Raw genomic sequence first — 24901 nt, forward strand, 5'->3', positions numbered from 1 at the left:
GATGCCAAGCTAGCAAAAATGCTCCTCCACTCACTGGACGACAAGCTGTACCAGTCCCTCTCTGCCGAGAGCAAAAGGAGGCAGAGGATATGTGCCGCCATCCAGGAAGACATTCTAGAAGCCATGGGCTGTAATATGACGGGAGTCCCTTCTCCAGAGTAGAGAAAACAGTGCAGCTCACAGGGGAAACCCCACAGGCTTTCGCAGACAGACTGTGGCCTGTGTACCAGAGCGCCTGTGGAGGGGACCTCAACCGGGATTACCTAAGCCGGGACAACAGAGCAACAGAGCCCACTGGCTCAGAAGCCTGGCGGCAAACAATTTGCCACAAATAAGAACAAAGGCTGAGGCCTGGTTCGACCCAAGAGATTCCCAGGGCACCGAACAGGGAATGGTCAGACAACTGAACGGCAGGGGGACAGAAGAGCACCCACCCAAGGGAAGGGTCCACAAAATCAGACCGAGTCAGGATAAGAGGGAAGGGCGCCACAAGGGGGCAACCCCTCTGATAAAAAACGTACCTGCTTCGGGTGCGGAAAGAGTGGGCACTGAAGAAAGGATTGTAGGAATTCATGGAAGAGTAACGCAAGGAAGAATTCTCCAGCCCCTGCCCAAACGACCGAGACCAAGAAGCCAGTCTCTCCCCACACGTTTGATACATTCATAACTGTGTTCCGAACAATGCTAGATGGCCCTGGGAGGGTAGCCACCGCCACCGGTCCCGAAATCCCATCTGCCCCATCCCACCCAAAACAGTGACTAGGAAAGGCACAGCCTGTTCATTTCTGTTCCCTCGAGTATGATGCATGGGGGAGACCGACTGTTCTGATGGAAGTGGAAAAAGTGAAAGGGACTTATCTGCTGGACACCGGTACATCAAGCACCCTCGTCTATGCAACTAATCCCGCTGTCTCACCTCTGTCTAGCGGGGTCCCCTACAGCTTGGTGGGTTTCACAGGCGCTGAGCAGGCTGGCTCATTCTCCGTTCCACTCTCGATTTGTTTGGGAACACTCCACACCAAGTGGACATTTGTCCTGATGAAGTGGGAACAGTAAAGTAGAGGGATCCTGGGGGCTGACTTCATTCTAGGCCACGGGATCCTAGTGGATTTAAGAAACCACTGTCTTTGGGGGGCATTATGTACGGGACAGGAAAATGAGGTGGTGGTTATCCCAGAAAAACGGGGAAAAGGGACGGTGTGCACCATGAAGCCAAAGGAGGGTTACGACCTTGAATAACTGATCAGTAATACTCTGATGGAGTACCACGAGTATGTGAGGGAACACCTTGCAGCTTTTGCCACTCACAAACACGAATGTGGAAGGATAACGGAATTGAGGTTAGCATAGATAGGGACCCCATGACCTGACCGCAGAAACAGTACAACGTCCCCAGGGAGGCGGAGACAGACATGGAAACAGCCTTGGGTTCTTTGGTTAAACAGTGGGTATTGAGACCAATAGCTACCCATGTGAACTCTCCATTGTGGCTGGTTAAGAAACCAGACAACTCCTGGAGAGCCACGGTGGACTATCGAGTACTCAACCGTAACATCCCCGCCTGCCCACGGTTGCTGCCGTCGCCGACCTCATTGGAAGTATCCCAGCCTCTGCGACCACCTTCAGGGTGCTGGATATTTCCAACGGGTTTTGGTCTATACCTTTAAGAAGGGAAGATCAGTACAAGTTTGCGTTTACCTTTAAAGGACAGCAATACACTTGGAACTGTCTCCCTCAGGGCTTCCAAAATAGCCCTAGCATTTTCCACCAATGTATGGCCAACTGTTAAAGAGCTTCAGCACACCCCAGCAGTTGGTACAGTATGTGGATGACCTGCTCCGATTCACCGACGAGGGGGAGAAGCATGGCCCACTGCTGGCTGAACTGTTGGAGCTGCTGAAAGAAGAAGGGTTTAAAGTGAATCCCAAGAAGGCACAGATTGGCCAGAAGAAAGTAAAATTCCTGCGACTGGCTGTGTGCGCTGGGGAAAGGGCCATTGACAAAGTTAGAAGGGAAGCAGTGCAGAAGTTACCCACCCCCAACACAGTAACAGGAGTAAGATCTTTTCTAGGGCTAACCGAGTACTGCAGAGATTTCATTGAGGATTATGCAGCCACAGCAGCCCCTCTGCTCCAACTCCTTCAGAAAGGAGTGGAGTGGGATTGGGACGAAGGTTGCGAGGCAGCATTTGTCCAACTCAAAAAAGACCTGCAGATAGCACCAGCTCTAGGGGGTTATTGATGGGGGTAAAGAGTTTTTCCTGGAGGTAGCAGCCAGTGGGGACAGCCTGAGTGCAGTACTGCTCCAGGAGCGGCATGGCCGGCTGAGACCAGTGGTCTACTCCTCCAGGATCCTCACGGGCGTGGAGAAGGGATACTCCAACAGTGAGCAGCACCTCCTAGCCATTCACTGGGCTGTGAAAAGATCACTGATCTTCACAGAAAGGTCCCCGATCACACTCCTTATCCACCATACGCCCACCCAAATGCTCCTGGATGGGAGAATCAAGGATGGGACAGTGAGCAGTGCCCGCATTGCTCGCTGGACCCTACTCCTCTCTCAGATGGACCTAAGTGTAAAGGGTATCTGCGAGCCAAGATTCGCAGCCAACATGATCAATCCAGGGACAGCCCGCCGGTGTTCCATAGAAGGGGTATGGGAAATTAACATAGGCTTTCGGGCCGGGTTACACCCACAGGCCGAGAGATCTATGTGGATGGTTCCAGCACGGTATCTGCAGGTGAACGACTCACAGGCCGCGGAGTTTATGACCACGAGGCAGGCATTGCCCTGGCGATTAAACTCCCCAGTACTATGAGGGCCCAGCTTGCTGAACTGTCTGCGGTGGTGTACGTGGTCACACACCCCGAAGAATTTCCTACCGCATAGACGATTTGCTCGGACAGTATGTTCACATGCAATTCCTGTACATAAGAACATAAGAACATAAGAATTAGGAACAGGAGTAGGCCATCTAGCCCCTCGAGCCTGCTCCACCATTCAACAAGATCATGGCTGATCTGGGCGTGGACTCAGCTCCACTTACCCGCCCGTTCCCCATAACCCTTAATTCCCTTATTAGTTAAAAATCTATCTATCTGTGACTTGAATACATTCAATGAGCTAGCCTCAACTGCGTCCTTGGGCAGAGAATTCCACAGATTCACAACCTGCTGGGAGAAGAAATTCCTTCTCAACTCGGTTTTAAATTGGCTCCCCCGTATTTTGAGGTTGTGCCCCCTAGTTCTAGTCTCCCCGACCAGTGGAAACAACCTCTCTGCCTCTATCTTGTCTATCCCTTTCATTATTTTAAATGTTTCTATAAGATCACCCCTAATCCTTCTGAACTCCAACGAGTACCTGGCTACCTGGTCCCGTCGCGGATACACATCCGCAGATGGGAGACCCCTGGCAATTAAGCCTTTACTGGAAAAGATCATAACAGCCGTGGGGAGGAAGGAAAGGTGGCCAGGCCCCATCGCAGCAGTCAGAGGCAGGATTGGGATGACAGGGAGGGCAGGGGTAGCATTGCCCCAGGATCTGAAAACAGTTCTGACCCAAGACCCCGTCCTCAAAACTGTCCTGAACACGCTAGCAAAAGGGGAAAGAGTAGACGGCCCGTACGGCACTGCAGTAATTGCCATTAAAGAAGGCATGCTGTTCAGGGGGGAGAAATGGGTAGTACCGCAACAACACCGGAGAGAATTCCTCCAGCTGGCCCACGAGGGTCCAGGAGCAGGACACCCCGGACCTGAGACCACTTGACAACGGGTGGAACAGGCAGGGTGGTGGCCGGAACTCAGGGAAGACGTCCGCGAGTTCTGTGCTAGCTGTCTGGTGTACGCTGCCAACAACCCTGACCCCCAGAAAAGAAAGGTGTCTATGGGACATATCAGGAGGGTAGAGGGACCCTGGAAGTCAATCCAGATCGATTACATTGGGCCCCTACCCACTGCCCAGGGAGGCTACAAGTACTGCCGAGTATTGGTGGATATATTCACCAAATGGTGGAAGCCTTCCCATGCCGAACAGCCACTGCATTAGGAACAGCTAGGATTCTGGTTAGGGAAGTGTTCTCTCGATGGGGACTACCACAATACATGGAGTCCGACCAAGGGAGTCACTTCACTGGGCAGGTGATGCAGGAGACCCTTAAGGTGCTCGGCATCAAAGGGAAATGGCATGTCGCCCACAAAGCGCAGTCATCTGGGCCTGTGGAGCGTTTAAACTGTACTATAAAAGAAAGGTTGTGTAAAGAGACAGGGGACTCACCCAAGAGGTGGGTAGAGGTCCTACCACTGGTCTTCATGAGGATCTGAGCCAGCCAGTCAAAGAGAAGAGGGTATTCCCCATACGAGCTCATGACCGGAAGAGCCATGCGAACCCCCACCCATGTACTAGCTCCGGTACTCACGGAAGGTCAGCTTAGGGAAGCGAGCCGGGACAGCTTTATCAGGAACCTGTTTGAACACCTTAAACAGATTCACTGGCAGGCTGCTAACAACATGGGAAAACAGCATCGGAGCAACCGAATGCTGCTAGAACCCCGCAAACACCACGAATGGGAGATAGGGGACCAGGTCATGGTGAGGAACTACGCTCGAGTAGGGGTTTTTGAGGCACTGTACATGGGACCGTATCACATTGTCGACAAGGCAAGCCCCATGGTCTATGCCGTGAAAATGCCCTGCCATACAAAGTGGTTCCACATAAACCAGTGCAAACTTTTCAACCCGGTATAGCAGATAAACGCAAGGCACAACTAGAAACAGTGAACTAAAGGCAGGGATCCTTAGCCAACAGCCCCCAACTGTGGAAATCCCACAGGGGACGTGGCAGACGCACAGACTGTACCTAGAGGGGCGGTGGACTGTGTTACTGGAGGGGCTATCCCCCCAATCATTTGGGACTCGGATGCACCCCCAGCAGCCAGAGCCTCGAGGAGGACTCTCCGCACGCCACGGCCTAAGACACCGTAGTCATCAGCGCCCCAATTTAAGTGGTTCAGCCCCAGGAGAGGGACCAGCCGCAAAGGAGTACTTAAGAGCAGGGGCCAGCCTGCGAGCAGGGACCTCCAGCCGGTAGCCTTGGGCGACGAGGGAATCCCAGAAGAGATAGTGTGGACCAGCCACCAATTGGGAGTCCCCAGCCTGCAGCCCTCGACTATGCAGAAGCCTCAGGTAATGAAATGAACCAGGCAAATCCCTCAGGTAACGAAATGAACCTTGCAGCCACCCCTAAAGGGCAGTGTGCTGTTGCACCAGAGGGGCCATTCACCCGATAATGTGAGACTCAGACCCATCTCCGGTCAGGACACTCCAGGTCCTGCGGTACAGGCCGACTTGTTGCCGGCCACGCTGGAAACCCAGAGGCCCAAAAAGAAAGGAGAAGAACGGAAGTTAACCTGGCCACCCGGAGACGGGCAGATGTATATAAATAGGACGACATGAGTTTAAGTATATTTGGTAAGGATCTAGCGTGGTGTAGGATTATCTGTATAATGATAGTGATATATGTACGAGTTATTGGGGAAAGGAAAAGACCCCACCTTGTAGGCAGTAAAAGAAGCACTACAAGAACAATGAGAGTAAAACGGCTACAAGATTAAAGTTAAAAACAGACATCCGTTCCCACGGGAACTGGATAAGATAGCCAGTCGATTAAAGACTTAATTGTGTTCTCCGAGAAGAAATGAGCTCAAATTGGAACTCGATCACCTTTTTCCAAGCCAGAGAGCTTTTCTCAGGGCTGGACAATCTGTTTTATGTACTCCTACAGGAAGGAGAACAACATGAGAAGGGTCCTGTTCCTGCTCGCCTTGATAAGGATGAGCAGCGGCGGCCAAGGAGACGTGGAAGAATCCCTCATTTATGGGTGCTCGGGAGAGAGAGCACCGATCGTGACTGCAGGGGGCGGCACACTGGGTGTGGAAGAGCTCGCCGTTTACGCCCACGAAGGAGGTGGCCAGGGTGGCTGGGGTCTAATTCCACTCGCTACTCCAGCCAGGAAGGGTTTACCTATAGGGAGGCAGCCGTTCCATGCCCCAGGATACGGGTCGTTGCTGCGCGAGTCAGTGTTACAGAGGGAAAACATGTGTGTTTGACCTGTAAAGGAAAGATTCCCCTGGGTAGATGGTGGTGGCTCAGGAAGCTGAGCATGGACGCGCGGGACCAGGAATCTGACTGGGAAAAACTCGGTAATGACACGTACCGTACCATCACGGGGACACGGGGAGGAGTGAAGGTGTGTTGGAACATGTGGTGGGAGTCTGAACAGGGAATTTACATCTGCATGTGGGGGTCAGAGGAGATCTGTCCCGCAGGCATATCAATCGGCTTTGCCAGGCAATGGCAAGATGAGGGGGAAGGGATGGGGTGGGATTCTAACCTACACGGGTGTGCGGTCCCACATTCCCCACTCCCAATTAACGCCACCGAACTTAGAGCACACATTAAGAAACCCCTGCCCACGACCCCGCCAGTGCGAACAATAATAGAAAGGTGTCCTACCACCACCAAGGGACCAGGGAATGGATTAGTATTGGTACCAACCGAAAAGGTGTTATACCAGGGGGTACACTATGCAATAGCTTCAGTTATTTTAAACCTTACCAAGGTGCACTTACCTGTGTGGTGCCCGAAGGAAACAGAGCTGCTATACCAGGCCCGACTTAGAGAAATGTTCAAGAAATTTTACGAGTTAGACTTTGGGAATGTAGACAAAGCAGATTTATACATCCTATACGCTTGGGACACCATGGGTACGGGGAGACCTCGAAGGGGAACCTTGAACGACATTTTTACTGCATATAGTACAGGGTCCTCTGTGATAAATAGCCGAGATGATATAGAACTGCAAACGCAGATAAATGGTCTAAAGAACCAACTGAGAAAGATCCTAAAAGAGGAAAATACTGTAGTAGGCTCAGAGCTACACGAGGACCAGGCTATGACGGTCCATTTAAAAGAAATAGTGACTGAACTGGAAAAACATGCACAAACGGTGAATGCACTCATACGGGAGGATAGAAATGCTTCCGACTAGGCTGCACAGAACGAGATGTGTGTGCTGTATGGGGCATGGTTGTTGGGCGAGGGCCGCAACAACCTGGAGGATTTAAAGCAAGGTTTAGTCCCCTCCTGGATCAGTAACAAGCACCTCGCAGCCCTCCACCCGTACAGTAATTCACTAAGCCCGTGACAGCTCTGCCTAGCTTCTGAAGCCGACCCTGTCCCAGTAGATTGCGGGCATTCTAAACACATCATCATAGGGATAATAATAAGGATGCCAGTCATGTGTGGGACAGCCCGACCCGCACTGGTATACAGGGTGGAGAACATTGGAGTCATTCAAGGAGGTGCACACGTTTGTTTCACAGCGGTCCCACCCTATGTCATAAAGTGGGAGCACGCTATGACGGGTACTGATCTCTCCGGGTGCCAGAGCCGGGATGCACACATAATACTGTGCCCCCAGCACTTGAATGCCTATTCTAAACCGCAGTGTGGGTTTAAAGCTGCTGGCGCACAGCCTAACAACTGTACCATGGAGGTAATGGCACAAGACCATGTTCCTCCACAGGGAGCATACATAGGAGGTGGGACATATTGTGTCACCACCAGTGCGCCCCATTACCAACATGGACACTGAGTGACAGCAGTTTTTGCTTTAAACCTGAGGCATCAGTTCAAGTGGCCCAGGAACAGATTGTCCCCATTCCTGAACCCTCCACTGTTCACCTCACTGTGAGAAAAAACATCACAAACCTGCAGGATTATGTTACACATTTTGGCTCTGAAATTCCCCCTCTACCCGAACATCTTACCGCTCTGCTAGCAGCTGTAGTAATCTCACAAAAACATTTCTATACTCTAGAACAGAAAACAATTGAGATAGGGAGAAAGATTCTAGAGATCACAATTCAACCTTGGTGAGACATTTTCAGGAATATAGATGTTCCTGCCGGGATCAGAATAGCTTCCCACATTTTGGTTGTCGCGATTACTCTTTACTTATGGTGTCTCATTTGTCGAGTGAAACGCAGACGTCGTCAGGTCAGGCACCAAAGGGTGCTGTACGCTCCCTGGCCAAACTTGGGGATCGCAGAGTGACCATAATATGGTAGAATTCTTCATTAAGATGGAGAGTGACACAGTTAATTCGGAAACTAGGGTCCAGGACTTAAGGAAAGGTAACTTTGATGGTTTGAGGCATGAATTGGCTAGAATAGACTGGAAAAGGATACTTAAAGTGTTGACGGTGGATAGGCAATGGCAAACATTTAAAGATCACATGGATGAACTTCAGCAATTATACATCCCTGTCTGGAGCAAAACTAAAACGGGGAAGGTGGCTCAACTGTGGCTTACAAGGGAAATTAAAGATAGTGTTGAAACCAAGGAAGAGGCATATAATTTGGCTAGAAAAAGCAACAAACCTGAGGACTTGGAGAAATTTAGAATCCAACAGAGGACTAAGGGTTTAATTAAGAGGGGGAAAATAGAGTACGAGAGGAAGCTTGCAGGAACATAAAAATTGACTGCAAGAGCTTCTATAGATATGTGAAGAGAAAAAGATTAGTGAAGACAAGCGTAGGTCCCTTGCAGTCGGATTCAGGTGAATTTATAATGGGGAACAAAGAAATGGCAGACCAATTGAACAAATACTTTGGTTCTGGCTTCATGAAGGAAGACACAAATAACCTATCGAATGTACTGGGGGACAGTGGGTCTAGTGAGAAGGAGGAACTGAAGGATATTCTTATTGTCATGTTTGTAACTACAATGTAACACCACTGTATTACTGTATACACTCAACTCAGATGCACACCTTGACCACAGGGGGTGAACTTGTGGGAGACACTCCTTACCTGATCACACAGGTATATAAAGGGAGGTCCCAAGCAGGGTCATCACTTCTGGAGTCTTGTAATAAACAGTTAAGGTCACAGAGTGGCTTTGTCCCTGGAATGTGCCTCGTGTGATTTCATGCTGCAGAGTAAGGACTTTACATTGGCAACGAAAAACGGGAATTCACAACTCACGAGAATGGCCACCGGTAGCACAGAGGAATGGTACTGTCTTGGGGAAAACTGGGACTGGCTGGGGGATGCAGCGGCCAACAAGCAACAGGCTCATCTCCTGACCAGACTGATGCGCTCATGAAGGACTTACTGACACCCGAAAAGCCGTCGGACAAAACCTTTGAAGAGCTTAGCAAATGAATCGGGGAGCACCTCAAACCGGCGAGCTGCATACAAATGGCTCGACACAGATTCTACACCCACCGACGTCATGAAGGACAGAGCATACCGGACTTTGTAGTGGACCTCCGGCGTTTGGCCAGCCTCTGTATGTTCACAGACGCCTGCAGGGGGGAGATGCTAAGGGACTTCTTTATCAAGGGTATCGGTCATGCTGGAATTTTTCGCAAGTTAATTGAGACCAAGGACTTGTTCTTGGAAACGGCAGCGTTGTTAGCTCAAACTTTCATGGCGGGGGAGGATGAGACAAAAATTATTTACGTGCACAATCCTGCCTCTAACGCGGCGATGGATCTGGGAGTCAACACCATCAATACTACTCAGAGCCCCGCAGGCAGGCAGGGGCAGTCCGACATTTACCAGGCAGCAACAGACCCCAGAGAAGGACCTCAACAAAGACAATGGCAGGCTGAACGGACGTTCATGCCATCACAGTGGACAATGCGGCCCGGGATGAGGCCATTGACACCCACTAATAGGGTACTTAAGAGCAGTCAAAGGGACAGTCAGCGCGGAATTCCTGGTCATAGTCCCTTTGTCCCCAACAATGGAAACTTTAACTCATGCTGGAGGTGTTGGGGAAAACACTCAGCCAGATCTTTCAGATTCCAACATTTTGTCAGCAGAATCTGCAATCTCAGTGGCCATTTAGCTCGAATGTGCAGAAAACCTGCAACCAAACTATTATATAAGGCAGATGGACCAGAAGAGAGTGCTGTGAGGCAGGATGACTTTTGGGGCAAATCGACAGACGCTGAGGTTCAGCGGGTCCATGCGGTGAATATTCACAGTTCATACACCAAAATGCCACCAATGATGATAAGGGTTTTGTTGAACGGTATCCCAGTACGCATGGAGCTGGACACTGGGGACAGCCAGTCATTCATGGGCATTCAGCAATTCGAGAAGCTATGGCCACTCAAAGCCAGTAGACCCAAATTAGAGCGTATTGAGACACAATTACGGACTTACACCAAGGAGATCATTCCGGTGCTAGGCAGTGCAATGATGGCTGTCACACACAATGGATTAGTGAACCGGCTGCCACTCTGGATTGTCCCGGGCAATGGTCCCGCACTGTTGGGGAGGAGCTGAGATGAACTGGAAATGGGGGGATGTTCACCCAATGTCCTTGGTGGAGCGAAGTTAATGCTCACAAGTCCGACATCAATTCGAGTCATTATTCCAACCGGACGTCGGGACTTTCAAAGGCACTAAAGTAGTGATGCGCATCACCCTGGATGCCAGGCCAGTGCACCACAAAGCCAGAGCGGTGCCGTATGTAATGCGGGAAAAAATCGAGAACGAATTGGACCAGATGTTGCGAGAGGGCATCATCTTGCCTGTTGAATTCAGCGACTGGGTGAGCCCCATCGTTCCCATTCTAAAAGCGGATGGCTCTGTCAGGATCTGTGGTGACTACAAGGCCACCATCAATCGGGTGTTCCTACAAGACCAATACCCGCTCCCAAGAGCGGAGGACCTCTTCGCCACGCTGGCAGGCGGCAAGCTGTTCACCAAGTTGGACCTCACTTCAGCCTATATGACCCAGGAACTGGCCGACAAATCCAAACTACTGACCACCATCACCACGCACAAGGGACTGTTTGCGCATAACAGGTGCCCGTTTGGCATTCGATCAACGGCCGCAATTTTTCAATGTAACATGGAAAGCCTGCTTAAATCCATTCCGGAAACGATTGTATTCCAGGACGACATCCTCATCACGGGTTGAGACACCGAGGAACACCTCCACAACCTGGAGGAGGTGCTACGCCGACTGGACCGGGTAGGCCTGCGACGCAAGAAGTCTAAATGGTTGAGTTTCTGTGCAGGAGGGTTGCTGCAGATGGGATTCGGCCCACCGAATCCAAAACAGAGGCGATTCGACGAGCACCCAGGCCCTGCAACACATCGGAGTTGCGTTCATTTCTGGGACTGTTGAACTATCTCGGGAACTTTCTGCCAAACTTGAGCATGTTGTTGGAGCCGCTACACGTGCTCCTGCGTAAGGGTTGCGATTGGTTTTGGGGCGACTGTCAGGAACGGGCTTTTAATCGGGCGTGAAACCTACTTTGTTCAAACAAGTTGTTGACCCTGTATGACCCCTGTAAATGTTTAGTTCTGACATGTGATGCATCGTCCTATGGGGTTGGGTGCGTGTTGCAGCAGGGTAATGCTGAGGGTCAGCTACAACCTGTGGCTTATGCCTCCAGGTCGCTCTCTCAAGCAGAACGAGGCTATGGGATGGTCGAGAAGGAAGCGCTTGCATGTGTCTACAGCGTAAAAAAAATGCATCGGTACCTCTTCGGTAGGAAGTTTGAATTAGAGACGGACCACAAGCCACTCACATCCCTGTTGTCAGACAGCAAGGCTGTCAATGCCAACGCATCAGCTCGTATACAGTGATGGGCTCTCATGCTAGCTGCTTATAACTACTCCATCCGGCACTGGCCCGGCACTGAAAACTGCGCTGACGCGCTCAGCAGGCTCCCACTGGCCACCACCGAGGGGGCAGCTGAGCAAAGCGCTGAGATGGTCATGGCTGTCAATGTCTTTGACAGTGCAGGCTCCCCCATCACAGCCTGCTAGATTAAAATCTGGACAAACAGAGATCCACTCCTATCCCTGATTAAGAAATGTGTCCTGACTGGGGATTGGGTGCCCGCACACGGAGCATGCCCTGAGGAGGTCAGACCGTTCCACAGGCGGATGGATGAGCTCTCTATCGAAGCCGACTGCCGACTATGGGGCAGCCAGTTAGTCATGCCCCAGAAGGGCAGAGAGGCATTCATCAGGGAACTCGACAGCGAGCATCCAGGCATTGTGATGATGAAGGCCATTGCCCGGTCACACGTTTGGTGGCCTGGAATTGATTCAGACCTGGAACACTGTGTTCGCAGGTGCATGACCTGTGCCCAGCTGGGTAATGCCCCGAGGGAGGTCCCGCTCAGCCCATGGCCCTGGCCCACCAAGCCATGGTCACGCATTCATGTTGACTATGCGGGCCTGTTCATCAGGAAGATGTTCCTCATTGCAGTAGATGCATACTCGAAATGGATTGAGTGCATCCTCCTGAATTCATGCACGTCATCCACCACCGTGGAAAGCCTATGTGCGATCTTTGCAACCCATGGCTTGCCGAACATCCTGGTTAGTGATAATGGCCCTTGTTTCATGAGCTATTAATTACGGGAGTTTATGTCGGGCAATGGCATCAACCACGTCAGGACTGCGCCGTTCAGGAACGGCGCTAGGCGGAACGGGCGGTCCAAATCATTAAGCAAGGAATGCTCAGGATTCAAGGACTCTCCCTACAATGCCGCCTATCGCGCCTCCTGCTGGCCTAGAGATCCCGCCCGCACTCGCTCACGGGGGTCCCGCCCGCAGAGCTACTCATGAAACGGACACTCAAAACTCAGTTGTCCCTCATCCACCCAGTCCTGACCGACATAGTTGAGGGAAAGCGCAAGTCACAAAACGAGTACCATGACCGTAATTCAAGGGGGAGTTGTATAGAAATAAATGATCCTGTATTCGTCCTCAATCACACCAGGGGGGGTCCCAAATGGTTGAAGGCACTGTAATTGGCTAAGAGGGGAATAGGGTCATCGTGGTAAAACTCAACAATGGCCAGATATGCCGTAAGCACCTGGACCAAGTAAAAAAAAGGTTCAGCATCGACACGGAGAAACCTGAAGAAGACCATGAGATGGAGCTCACACTACCGCCAGTGAACGTGCAACAAGAGCAATCGGAAGAATACACAGTCCCTGAGGTCAGCCCGGACAGGCCGGAATCACCACAGGTGGCAGACACTCACGTTAGTGTCCAACAACCAGAGCCCCAACTGCGGCGCTCCACGAGGGAGCGCAGGCCACCTGAAAGACTAAACCTATGATCCCAGTTAGACTATGCGGGGGCGGGGTGGGGGGGAAGATGATGTCATGTTTGTAACTACAATATAACACCACTGTATTACTGTATACACTCAACTGAGATGCCCACCTTGACCACAGGGGGTGAACTTGTGGGAGACACTCCTTACCTGATCACTCAGGTATATAAAGGGAGGTCCCATGCAGGGTCCTCACTTCTGGAGTCCTGTAATAAAGAGTTAAGGTCACAGAGTGGCCTTGTCCCTGGAATGTGCCTCGTGTGGTTTCATGCTGTAGAGTAAGGACTTTACACTTATTAGTGGGAAATTGTGTTTGGGAAATTGATAGAATTGAAGGCCGATAAATCCCCAGGGCCTGATTGTCTGCATCCCAGAGTACTTAAGGAGGTTGCCCTCGAAATAGTGGATGCATTGGTGATCATTTTCCAACAGTCTATCGACTCTGGATCAGTTCCTATGGACTGGAGGGTAGCTAATGTAACACCACTTTTTAAAAAAGAAGGGAGAGAGAAAACGGGTAATTATAGGCTGGTTAGACTGACATCAATGGTGGGGAAAATGTTGAAATCAATCTTTAAGGATGAAATAGCAGCGCATTTGGAAACAGTGACAGGATCAGTCCAAGTCAGCATGGATTTATGAAAGGGAAATCATGCTTGACGAATCTTCTGGAATGTTTTGAGTATGTAACTAGTAGAGTGAACAAGGGAGAACAAGTGGATATGGTGTATTTGGACTTTCAAAAGGCTTTTGACAAGGTCCCACACAAGAGATTGGTGTGCAAAATCAAAGCGCATGGTATTGGGGGTAATGTACTGACGTGGATAGAGAACTGGTTGGCAGACAGGAAGCAGAGAGTTGGGATAAATGGGTCCTTTTCAGAATGGCAGGCAGTGACTAGTGGAGTGCCGCAGGGCTCAGTGATGGGACCCCAGCTCTTTACAATATACATTAACGATTTAGATGAAGGAATTGAGTGTAATATCTCCAAGTTTGCAGATGACACTACACTGGGTGGCGGTGTGAGCTGTGAGGAGGATGCTAAGAGGCTGCAAGGTGACTTGGACAGGTTAGGTGAGTGGCAAATACATGGCAGATGCAATATAATATAGATACATATGAGGTTATCCATTTTGGGGGCAAAAGCACGAAGGCAGAATATTATCTGAATGGCGGCAGATTAGGAAAAGGGGAGGTGCAACAAGACCTGGATGTCATGGTTCATCATTCATTGAAAGTTGGCATGCAGGTACAGCAGGCAGTGAAGAAGGCAAATGGTATGTTGGCCTTCATAGCTAGGGGATTTGAGTATAGGAGCAGGGCGGTCTTACTACAGTTGTACAGTGCCTTAGTGAGGCCTCACGTGGAATATTGTGTTCAGTTTTTGTCTCCTAATCTGAGGAAGGACGTTCTTGCTATTGAGGGAGTGCAGCGAAGGTTCACCAGACTGATTCCCGGGATGGCTGGACTGTCATATGAGGAGAGACTGGATCAACTGGGCCTTTATTCGCTGGAGTTTGGAGGGATGAGAGGAAATCTCAGAGAAACATATAAGATTCTGATGGGACTGGACAGGTTAGATGCGGGGAGAATGTTCCCGATGTTGGGGAAGTCCAGAACCAGGGGACATAGTCTAGGATAAGAGGTAGGCCATTTTGGACTGAAATGAGGAGAAACTTCTTCACTCAGAGCGTTGTTAACCTGTGGAATTCACTGTCGCAGAGAGTTGTTGATGCCAGTTCATTGGATATATTCAAGAGGGAGTTAGATATGGCCCTTACGGCTAAAGGGATCAAGGGGTATGGACAGAAAGCAGGAAAGGGGTACTGAGGGAATGATGAGCCATGATCTTATTGAATGGTGGTGCAGGCTCGAAGGGCCGAATGGCCTATTGCTGCACCTATTTTCTATGTTTCTATGTTTCTATGCTCAGGGAGGAGTAACACCATATTAGCATGTTTGATTTGTTTTAATTTTTACCTGCTGTAAAAATGCAGAAATCGAGTATTGTAAGAATGTTACTAAAAATTGTGTTTGACTATGTACCTTTATTTTAATGTACTTAAAATTGTGTTTGAATACATACCTTGATTTTACTGTAAAAGCAGAGTAATGGAGGGGTGTCGGACCTCCTCTCTGCTGTAACAGAATTGTAATGACTGTATTTACCTGTAAACTGCATTGCATTTCAAAGGGGGATGCACGTTAAAGTTTTAGCTCGATAAATACAGGGAAGGTTGACTCTCGGGAGATCAGGAATTTTGCTCACCTAGCGTGGCACTCAAGTGTGTAGAGTATCACAGGGGGGACTGAAGGGTTGCAAAATTTGTGGGAGAACCACCCCACCCCCCCCGAGTTTTTTAACTCATTGGAAAGGAAATTTAATTTGGAACTATCTACCAGAAAGTTTGAGATGCTAAAGTGCACATGAAAGAAACTACAAACTTTAATCGAATTTGGGATTTTACAAGGCAGATTGAGTTTGTGTAGCCAGGGCTAAGAACTAAAGCAACTATCCTTCAGTTTTGAGTATTGAAGCTGTCTGGGGTATTGAAACTAAAGCAACTTGGCTGGAGAATTGTGGATACTCGAAAACCCTTCTCCCCAGGAGACAGTAACAGAGCAACAATTAACCCAGAGATAGCTAACCATCATCCTGATCTCGAAAACTATTCTAGCACATACATAATAACAATGGCACATCCAGCCCACATTAAAAACCCAAAACACAGATAGACATTGCAAATACCAAAGCTAATATTTCCATCAAATAAACAAATTTAGATCGACACATCCAAGACAGGTTAACATTTAATGAGCCCGCCAAAATATGACAAAGAAATATCAAGCCCACCAAAATTAAACAAAGAATCCAGGCTGATTTGGTGCGAAGATTAGAACAGCTCCAAAGGTATAACTGGGTCCTGCTTTAACAAAGGGTAAACAATGCTTGCTTATGCTTTTGCTTCAGAAGACACTGCTCGGGACGCTTAGCAGAAGGTATGCACACAGTAGCATAGCATCATAGAGCATCAAGAAGGGAGAGAGACCACCACAGCAGTTTTAACTATCTTCTCCAGCCTGAACGTCCTGCAACCGAAAAGGAAGGAAGAACATCATCATCGCGCAGCAACCAACCACAGCCAACGTGGTACCACCAAAACACCGCGATCGACCAACTTCGGAAACAAAACTCCGCAAGGAGGAAACCGAAGAATCGAAAGTTTCCACTCTACAACCGAGGCCTGACTACCAACAGGTGAAAACATTACCTCAAGAGACTTTAAACCAATTTCTAATGAAAGAAAGTGGGTACTTACCCGATAAATCCAAAATGCGCCCTACCGCATCAGCGGACACTACCCAACTGAAGATTGCGCAGTAAGAAGTCCTCTACGACGTTTGGGGTACGGCAAGCAGAACCTATAGAATCCAGCGAACCCCGAAATTGCAAACCACCGGCAACTACCAATAAAGGATCAGTGAGCATAGTCCCTGTTTGCCCTGCAATTTAACCTAGTCAGTGTTAGGCATTGGGAGGTGGGAGGTGTTTTATGCACTGTAATCCCTTTGAATGTGTGATGTACTGTTCTTTCATTGAGTGATTATAAGTTTGACATTGTATTTTCTTGTCTTTAATAAAATCGAAGTTCTTTTGCACCAAACCACTTGTCTCTTGCACTTTATCACATCCCCCAAATAAATCCAGAGTCTCGAACCCAGGGAGTGGGAGCGATTCGAACCGCTCAGAAGGTCAGAGGTGAACCTGACCCCACACACCACCCCCTACACCAGTGTGCAAACATACCAACAATCTGTACTGTGCGTGGGAGTTAATGTGGGAAACGATCACATTACAAAAGCAGTTTCTCTGATTTTGTGTGTCCACTCATGCATTGCAGGAGAAAACACACAGAAACCCTGTAACAATGCTCCTTACCAATGTAGGGATGATCGTACTGAGCTTAGAAGCACAAAGTCTCTTGTCGTGGGTTTACAAATTATTCTTAACAGTTGCATTATTTGGGCTAGCTTCTTGCTGATCATCGCATGGGCAGAGCACAGAGAGGTAACGCAGGTGAGAGAATCATGTATCTAAAACAGAGCCCAGCCAATTTTCCTTCCACTATCACGGTAATCATAAAGTAGGTTTTATAGCATTTAGCACCTTCTTCTGTGATTACAGTTACTACTTTATAGAAAATTGGGTATTGGAACAGCACTCTTTAAAATATGCATTAATATTCAGACCACTTACAATTCAACTTCAGCAGGGTTGAAAAATTGACAGTAGCAGATTGGCTGCTCATTGAAGTCAATTAAAAGAAAAATTGGAGGGGGTGGATAGCGGATTGCCAATCCACAACCATCCGTTTTACACTACCACCAGAGCTGAATTTTACCCCCATTATGTGCTACAAGCTTGTGGGCAATGTTTTGCCTGTGCATTACATTGTGGGCATGCACTTCCAGCGCATCGCCTCCCAAATCGGCCAAAGCAGCGCAAAAGTTCGAGGAATTTCAAGCACATATTAAGTCCAGTGCAAATCGCATTTCCATGACCTTTTGCGCTAATTTAAAAAACAGTACGTGGGAAGCCAGCCCCACCCACATAACTGGTCCTGCCCACAAAACTGACCCCGCCCCCAGATCGAATTAATCACTATGGCAGTCACGAATTACACCCGTGGGTGGGGCTGGCTTCCCACGTACTGTTTTTTAAATTAGCGGGCCTTCGAAGAGGCACTTTAAATTCAAACTTTTTTTTTAGATGCAAGGACACTAATAGGTACCTTTAAAAAGCTTAGAAATGTTTTGTTTTAATTTACTAAGAAATTGACGACTGTACATCAATGTAACTAGTAATGGTGCTGTATATTTTTTTCAAGTCATTTTTAGTTATTTAAAATCAGGTTACTCACAGTTGGTGGACTAGACACTCTGATTAAAAATGCTTATTTTTTGTGATAAACCCATTTTCAGCTGTGTTAATAAAACTGCACCAGGTTACCACTCTTAAATATGTCAAGGAATATTTGTTATTGCAATACATTATTTTATTTAAATTATGCTTTAAAACACTGCCTGATTGCATTGGTTCATGGAAAATTTGCGGACTGACTTTGGTGGACCGCCCAATTCTTGGTGGTCTTGCGGTGGTTGGTCAAACTTCACCGCCCGGTACTGCTGGGACAGAGTGCTGGCAACATTGGTCCGGGTGGTCCTGAGCAGTGTGTCAGCAGAGTGTAATGGACGGTCTGCTCTAGCGGTGCAGGGTAAGTTGTTTGGGACTCGTGACTCTTTGGGTCCCGAGTTCTGCGCACGCGCACTCTTCCATTGACCTCTGTTCCCACCCCCCCGCCAAGAAGAGCAGGCCGGAATCCAGAGACTGCCGACATTGGATCGCAGGTATGTGTCTCCAGGTAAGTTTAGATTTTTAATTGTTTTGTGCAGTGTTTTTGATTTATTTATAATGCTTATGTTGTTATTTATTTATTTATGTTCACGTTTTTCGGGTGGGGGGCCGGAATAGATCTCTGGGGGGGATTAGATCTCTGGGGAGAGGACTCGAACTCTGGGGGCGGGATTAGATCTCGGGGGATTAGATCTCTTTGGGGGGATAAGATCTCTGGGGGAGGACTAAATTGCTGGGGGATTATGTCCACCAATTTCGACTCCTTTATGTTTGACAATACATAAATGAGTTTGAGTGGAAAATTGATTTTGGTTCAAAACTCATTTGCTCTGGAAAAAAATGAAGCTTCAGGTATTTTAACTCCTGAGCTTCGTTTAAATGTTGGCGATCAACTCACCACCCGTTCGGAATGGCAGTATAGCAAGAAGTAAATTTGTACGGCCCAAAGGGCAGCTACCTAGAGAAGGGAAGTCCATGAGATCAGCTGCTGAGCGAGGGAGTGGGTGCACTTGTGGCGGGGAGGCCTAAAATTTCCTTGTGGGGCCCAATCAGTCCATGCAGCATTTATGCTCCACTCTGTAACCTCCTCCAGACTGACAATCCTCCGAGATATCTGCGCTTCTCCAATTCTGACCTCTTGCGCATCCCCGATTTTAATCGCTCCACCATTGGTGGCAGTGCCTTCAGCTGCCAAGGCCCTAATCTCTGGTATTCTCCCCTTAAACTTCTCCACCTCTCTAACTCTCTCTCCTACTTCAAGACGCTCCCTAAGACCTGCCTCTGATCAAGTCATCTGTCCTAATATCTCCTTATGCGGCTCGGTGTCAAATATTGATTGACAACGCACTTGTGAAGCGCCTTGGGAAGTTCCATTACTCAACTCCGAAATATCGCACTTGAATCAGGAAAAATACGTACCTGAAATAAATAAATAAATAATCTTAGCCTGAACATTAGTTTGTGCAGCCTTGGATTTGGCACTAAATGGCAAAAAGGAAAGAAGCAAATAATAGATACTAGTGCTGGGACTCCAGCTATTTACAATATACATTAATGATTTGGATGAGGGAATTGAGTGTAATATCTCCAGGTTTGCAGATGACACTAAGCTGGGAGGTGGTGTGAGCTGTGAGGAGGACGCTAAAAGGCTACAGGGTGACTGAGACAGGTTAGGTGAGTGGGCAAACGAGTGGCAGATGCAGTATAATGTGGATAAGTGTGAGGTAATCCACTTTGGTGGCAAAAACACGAAGGCAGAATATTATCTCAATGGCAGCAGATTAGGAAAAGGGGAGGTGCAATGAGACCTGGGTGTCATGGTACATCAATCATTCAAAGTTGGCATGCAGGTACAGCAGGCGGTGAAGAAGGCAAATGGTATGTTGCCCTTCATAGCTAGGAGATTTGAGTATAGGAGCAGGGAGGCCTTACTGCAGTTGTACAGGGCCTTAGTGAGGCCTCAACTGGAATATTGTGTTCAGTTTTTGTCTCCTAATCTGAGGAAGGACGTTCTTGCTATTGAGGGAGTGCAGCGTAGGTTCACCAGACTAATTCCCGGGATGGCAGGACAGACATATGAGAAGAGATTGGATCGACTGGGCCTGTATTCACTGGAGTTTAGAAGGATGAGAGGGGATCTCATAGAAACAGACAAAATTCTGATGGGACTGGACAGGTTAGATGCAGGAAGAATGTTCCCGATGTTGGGGAAGTCCAGAACCAGGGGACGCAGTCTTAGGATAAGGGGTAGGCCATTTAGGACTGAGATGAGGAGAAACTTCTTAACTCAGAGAGTTGTTAACCTGTGGAATTCACTGCCGCAGAGAGTTGTTGATGCCAGTTCATTGGATATATTCAAGATGGAGTTAGATATGGCTCTTACGGCTAAAAGGATCAAGGGGATCAAGGGGTCGGAGGGCCTAGTAAGGAGGAGGAACTGAGGGAAATCCTTATTAGTTGGGAAATTGTGTTGGGGAAATTGATGGGATTGAAGGCCGATAAATCCCCAGGGCCTGATGGACTGCATCCCAGAGTACTTAAGGAGGTGGCCTTGGAAATAGTGGATGCATTGACAGTCATTTTCCAACATTCCATTGACTCTGGATCAGTTCCTATGGAGTGGAGGGTAGCCAATGTAACCCCACTTTTTAAAAAAGGAGGGAGAGAGAAAACAGGGAATTATAGACCGGTCAGCCTGACATCGGTAGTGGGTAAAATGATGGAATCAATTATTAAGGATGTCATAGCAGTGCATTTGGAAAGAGGTAATATGATAGGTCCAAGTCAGCATGGATTTGTGAAAGGGAAATCATGCTTGACAAATCTTCTGGAATTTTTTGAGGATGTTTCCAGTAGAGTGGACAAGGGAGAACCAGTTGATGTGGTATATTTGGACTTTCAGAAGGCTTTCGACAAGGTCCCACACAAGAGATTAATGTGCAAAGTTAAAGCACATGGGATTGGGGGTAGTGTGCTGACATGGATTGAGAACTGGTTGTCAGACAGGAAGCAAAGAGTAGGAGTAAATGGGGACTTTTCAGAATGGCAGGCAGTGACTAGTGGGGTACCGCAAGGTTCTGTGCTGGGGCCCCAGCTGTTTACACTGTACATTAATGATTTAGACGAGGGGATTAAATGTAGTATCTCCAAATTTGCGGATGACACTAAGTTGGGTGGCAGTGTGAGCTGCGAGGAGGATGCTATGAGGCTGCAGAGCGATTTGGATAGGTTAGGTGAGTGGGCAAATGCATGGCAGATGAAGTATAATGTGGATAAATGTGAGGTTATCCACTTTGGTGGTAAAAACAGAGAGACAGACTATTATCTGAATGGTGACAGATTAGGAAAAGGGGAGGTGCAAAGAGACCTGGGTGTCATGGTACATCAGTCATTGAAGGTTGGCATGCAGGTACAGCAGGCGGTTAAGAAAGCAAATTGCATGTTGGCCTTCATAGCGAGGGGATTTGAGTACAGGGGCAGGGAGGTGTTGCTACAATTGTACAGGGCCTTGGTGAGGCCACGCCTGGAGTATTGTGTACAGTTTTGGTCTCCTAACTTGAGGAAGGACATTCTTGCTATTGAGGGAGTGCAGCGAAGGTTCACCAGACTGATTCCCGGGATGGCGGGACTGACCTATCAAGAAAGACTGGATCAACTGAGCTTGTATTCACTGGAGTTCAGAAGAATGAGAGGGGACCTCATAGAAACGTTTAAAATCCTGATGGGTTTAGACAGATTAGATGCAGGAAGAATATTCCCAATGTTGGGGAAGTCCAGAACCAGGGGACACAGTCTAAGGATAAGGGGGAAGCCATTTAGGACTGAGATGAGGAGGAATTTCTTCACCCAGAGAGTGGTGAACCTGTGGAATTCTCTACCACAGAAAGTTGTTGAGGCCAATTCACTAAATATATTCAAAAAGGAGTTAGATAAAGTCCTTACTACTAGGGGAATCAAGGGGTATGGTGAGAAAGCAGGAATGGGGTACTGAAGTTGCATGTTCAGCCATGAACTCATTGAATGGCGGTGCAGGCTCGAAGGGCCGAATGGCCTACTCCTGCACCTATTTTCTATGTTTCTATGTTTCTATGAGAGAAAGCAGGAAAGGGGTACTGAGGTGAATGATCAGCCACGATATTATTGAATGGTGGTGCAGGCTCGAAGGGCCGAATGGCCTACTCCTGCACCTATTTGCTATGATTCTAGTAGTGCTCACTTAATTATGCATACACGTCTACTGACTCGGTCCACAAGCTGTAACAACAACTGAAGAGTCACAAATGTTATGTATGTAAACTTTACCAGTGTTTAAAACTTGCCATCAGGGGGGCGCACTTGTGGGAGACAGAAGGGTCACCTGTACACCCCGGACAAGCAGGTATAAAAGGCAGTCTACCATGCTGCTTCCACACTCTGGAGTTACATTAAAGAGACCAAGGTCACAACAGTTTGAGCTTACAGCACACAGTCTTGTGGAGTTATTCTGAACATAACAATTGGCGACGAGTAACAGATCACAAACTTTCACGCGGTTATGGCTGCTGTTGGTATTCTTGAGAGATTTGTTGAGGGTGATGATTGGGAAGCCTTCATTGAGGGTCTTGACCAGTACTTCATGGCCAACGAGCTGGATACAGAAGAGACCACGGTCAAGCGCAGGGCGATTCTCCTCACTGTTTGTGGGTCCACGATATATGGCCTCATCAAAAATCTTCTAGCAGTGACGAAACCAACGGAGAAGACATATGCAGAGTTGTGCACGCTGGTTCGGGAACACCTCAAGCCGAAGGAGAGCATCTAAATGGCCAGGTATCGCGTTTATATGCACCATCGCTCCAAGGGCCAGGACGTGGCGAGCTATGTCACCGACCTAAGATACCTTGCGGGACCGTGCGTATTTGCTCGATTTTTGGAGAAAATGTTGCGGGACTTTTTCGTGCTTGGAATTGTTCACGAGGTAATTCTCCGCAAACTGCAGTCTGCCGAATCCCTAGATCTGAGCAAGCCCATCACGATAGCCCAGGCTTTCATGTCCACGAATGATAACACTAAACAGATATCATTGCAGCATCGGAACTCACCGGCAAGTACTGTGCATAAAATAACGCCTTCCGCAGGCAGAACTGTACATGGCAGGGCCTACACGCCTGCAGAGGTCAGACCTAGGATGACTCAGAGTCCGCTGTGGGGCGTGAAAGCGAATCCATTAACACCATGTTGACGCTGCGGGGGTAATCATTGAGCCCATCAATGTCAATGCAAGCACTACGTGTGCAAGAGCTGTGGAACAATGGGGCACCTCCAGCAAATGTAAAAACGTGCTGCGACTCACCATGTGGCAGAGTCGGCAGAAGGTGACCAATCCAGCGCAGATCATGCTGAATGAGTAAGAGAGGTAACTCAACACGAGGCTGAAGAGGAAGTGAATGGGGTACACACCTTCAACACCAAAAGCCCTCCGATAATGTTGAAAGTCAAATTAAATGGCATTCCAGTTTCCATGGAATTGGACACGGGGGCGAGTCAGTCAATTATGAGCCAGAAGGCTTTTGAGAAACTGTGGGGCAACAAGATACAAAGGCCAAAACTAAGCCCGATTCATACCACGGTGCACACTTACACCAAAAGAATTCATACCTGTCATTGGCAGTGCGGCAGTGAAAGTATCGTACGATGGAACTGTGCATGATTTTTCACTATGGATTGTACCAGGCGATGGCCCAACGCTGAACGAAACATTATCTTTGGTGGATGACGCCTCGTGTGCCCAAGTGCTAAACAAATTCCCATCATTATTCGAGCCAGGCATTGGCAACTTCACAGGCGCCAAAGTGCAGATCCATCTAGTCCCTGATGCACGACCCGTTCATCACAAGGCCCGAACGGTTCCATACATGTTGTGAGAGAAAGTCGAGATTGAGCTGGACAGACTTCAACGAGAGGGCCAATCCAATTGTTCAATGTTGAAAAGCGATGGGACGGTCAGAATATTCCCAATGTTGGGGAAGTCCAGAACCAGGGGACACAGTCTTAGGATAAGAGGTAGGCCATTTAGGACTGAGATGAGGAGAAACTTCTTCACTCAGAGAGTTGTTAACCTGTGGAATTCCCTGCCACAGAGAGTTGTTGATGCCAGTTCATTGGATATATTCAAGAGGGAGTTAGATATGGCCCTTACGGCTAAAGGGATCAAGGGGTATGGAGAGAAAGCAGGAAAGGGGTACTGAGGGAATGATCAGCCATAATCTTATTGAATGGTGGTGCAGGCTCGAAGGGCCGAATGGCCTACTCCTGCACCTATTTTCTATGTTTCTATGTTTCTATGAAGACTATCGCCAGGTTGCACGTCTGGTGGCCCGACATTGAGTCGGAATTGAAGTCATGCGTACACTAATGTAACACTTGCTCACTGTTGAGCAATGCACCAAGGGAGGCCCCACGGAATCTGTGGTCATGGCGCTCCAAACCGTGGTCCAGGATCCGCGTAGATTTCGCTAGCCCCTTTCTAGGAAAGATGCTCTGAGTAGCAGTGGAAGCTTACTTTAAATGGATTGAATGTGTAATAATGTCATCATGTATATCCACTGCCACCATTGAAATCCTCTGAGCCATGTTCTCCTCCCATGGTTTGCCCAATGTCCTTGTTCGTGACAATGGACCATGTTTCACCAGCTCGGAATTTAACGAATTCATGACCCACCATGGCATCAAGCATGTCAGGTCTGCCCCGGTTAAGCCCGCATCCAATGGTCAAGCAGAACGGGCAGTCCAAACTATCAAGCAGAGCTTGAAACGCGTGATAGACAGTTCATTGCAGACCCGGTTA

This window comes from Pristiophorus japonicus, chromosome 2 (assembly GCF_044704955.1).
Source record: "Pristiophorus japonicus isolate sPriJap1 chromosome 2, sPriJap1.hap1, whole genome shotgun sequence".
NCBI classification, from domain to species: domain Eukaryota; kingdom Metazoa; phylum Chordata; class Chondrichthyes; family Pristiophoridae; genus Pristiophorus; species Pristiophorus japonicus.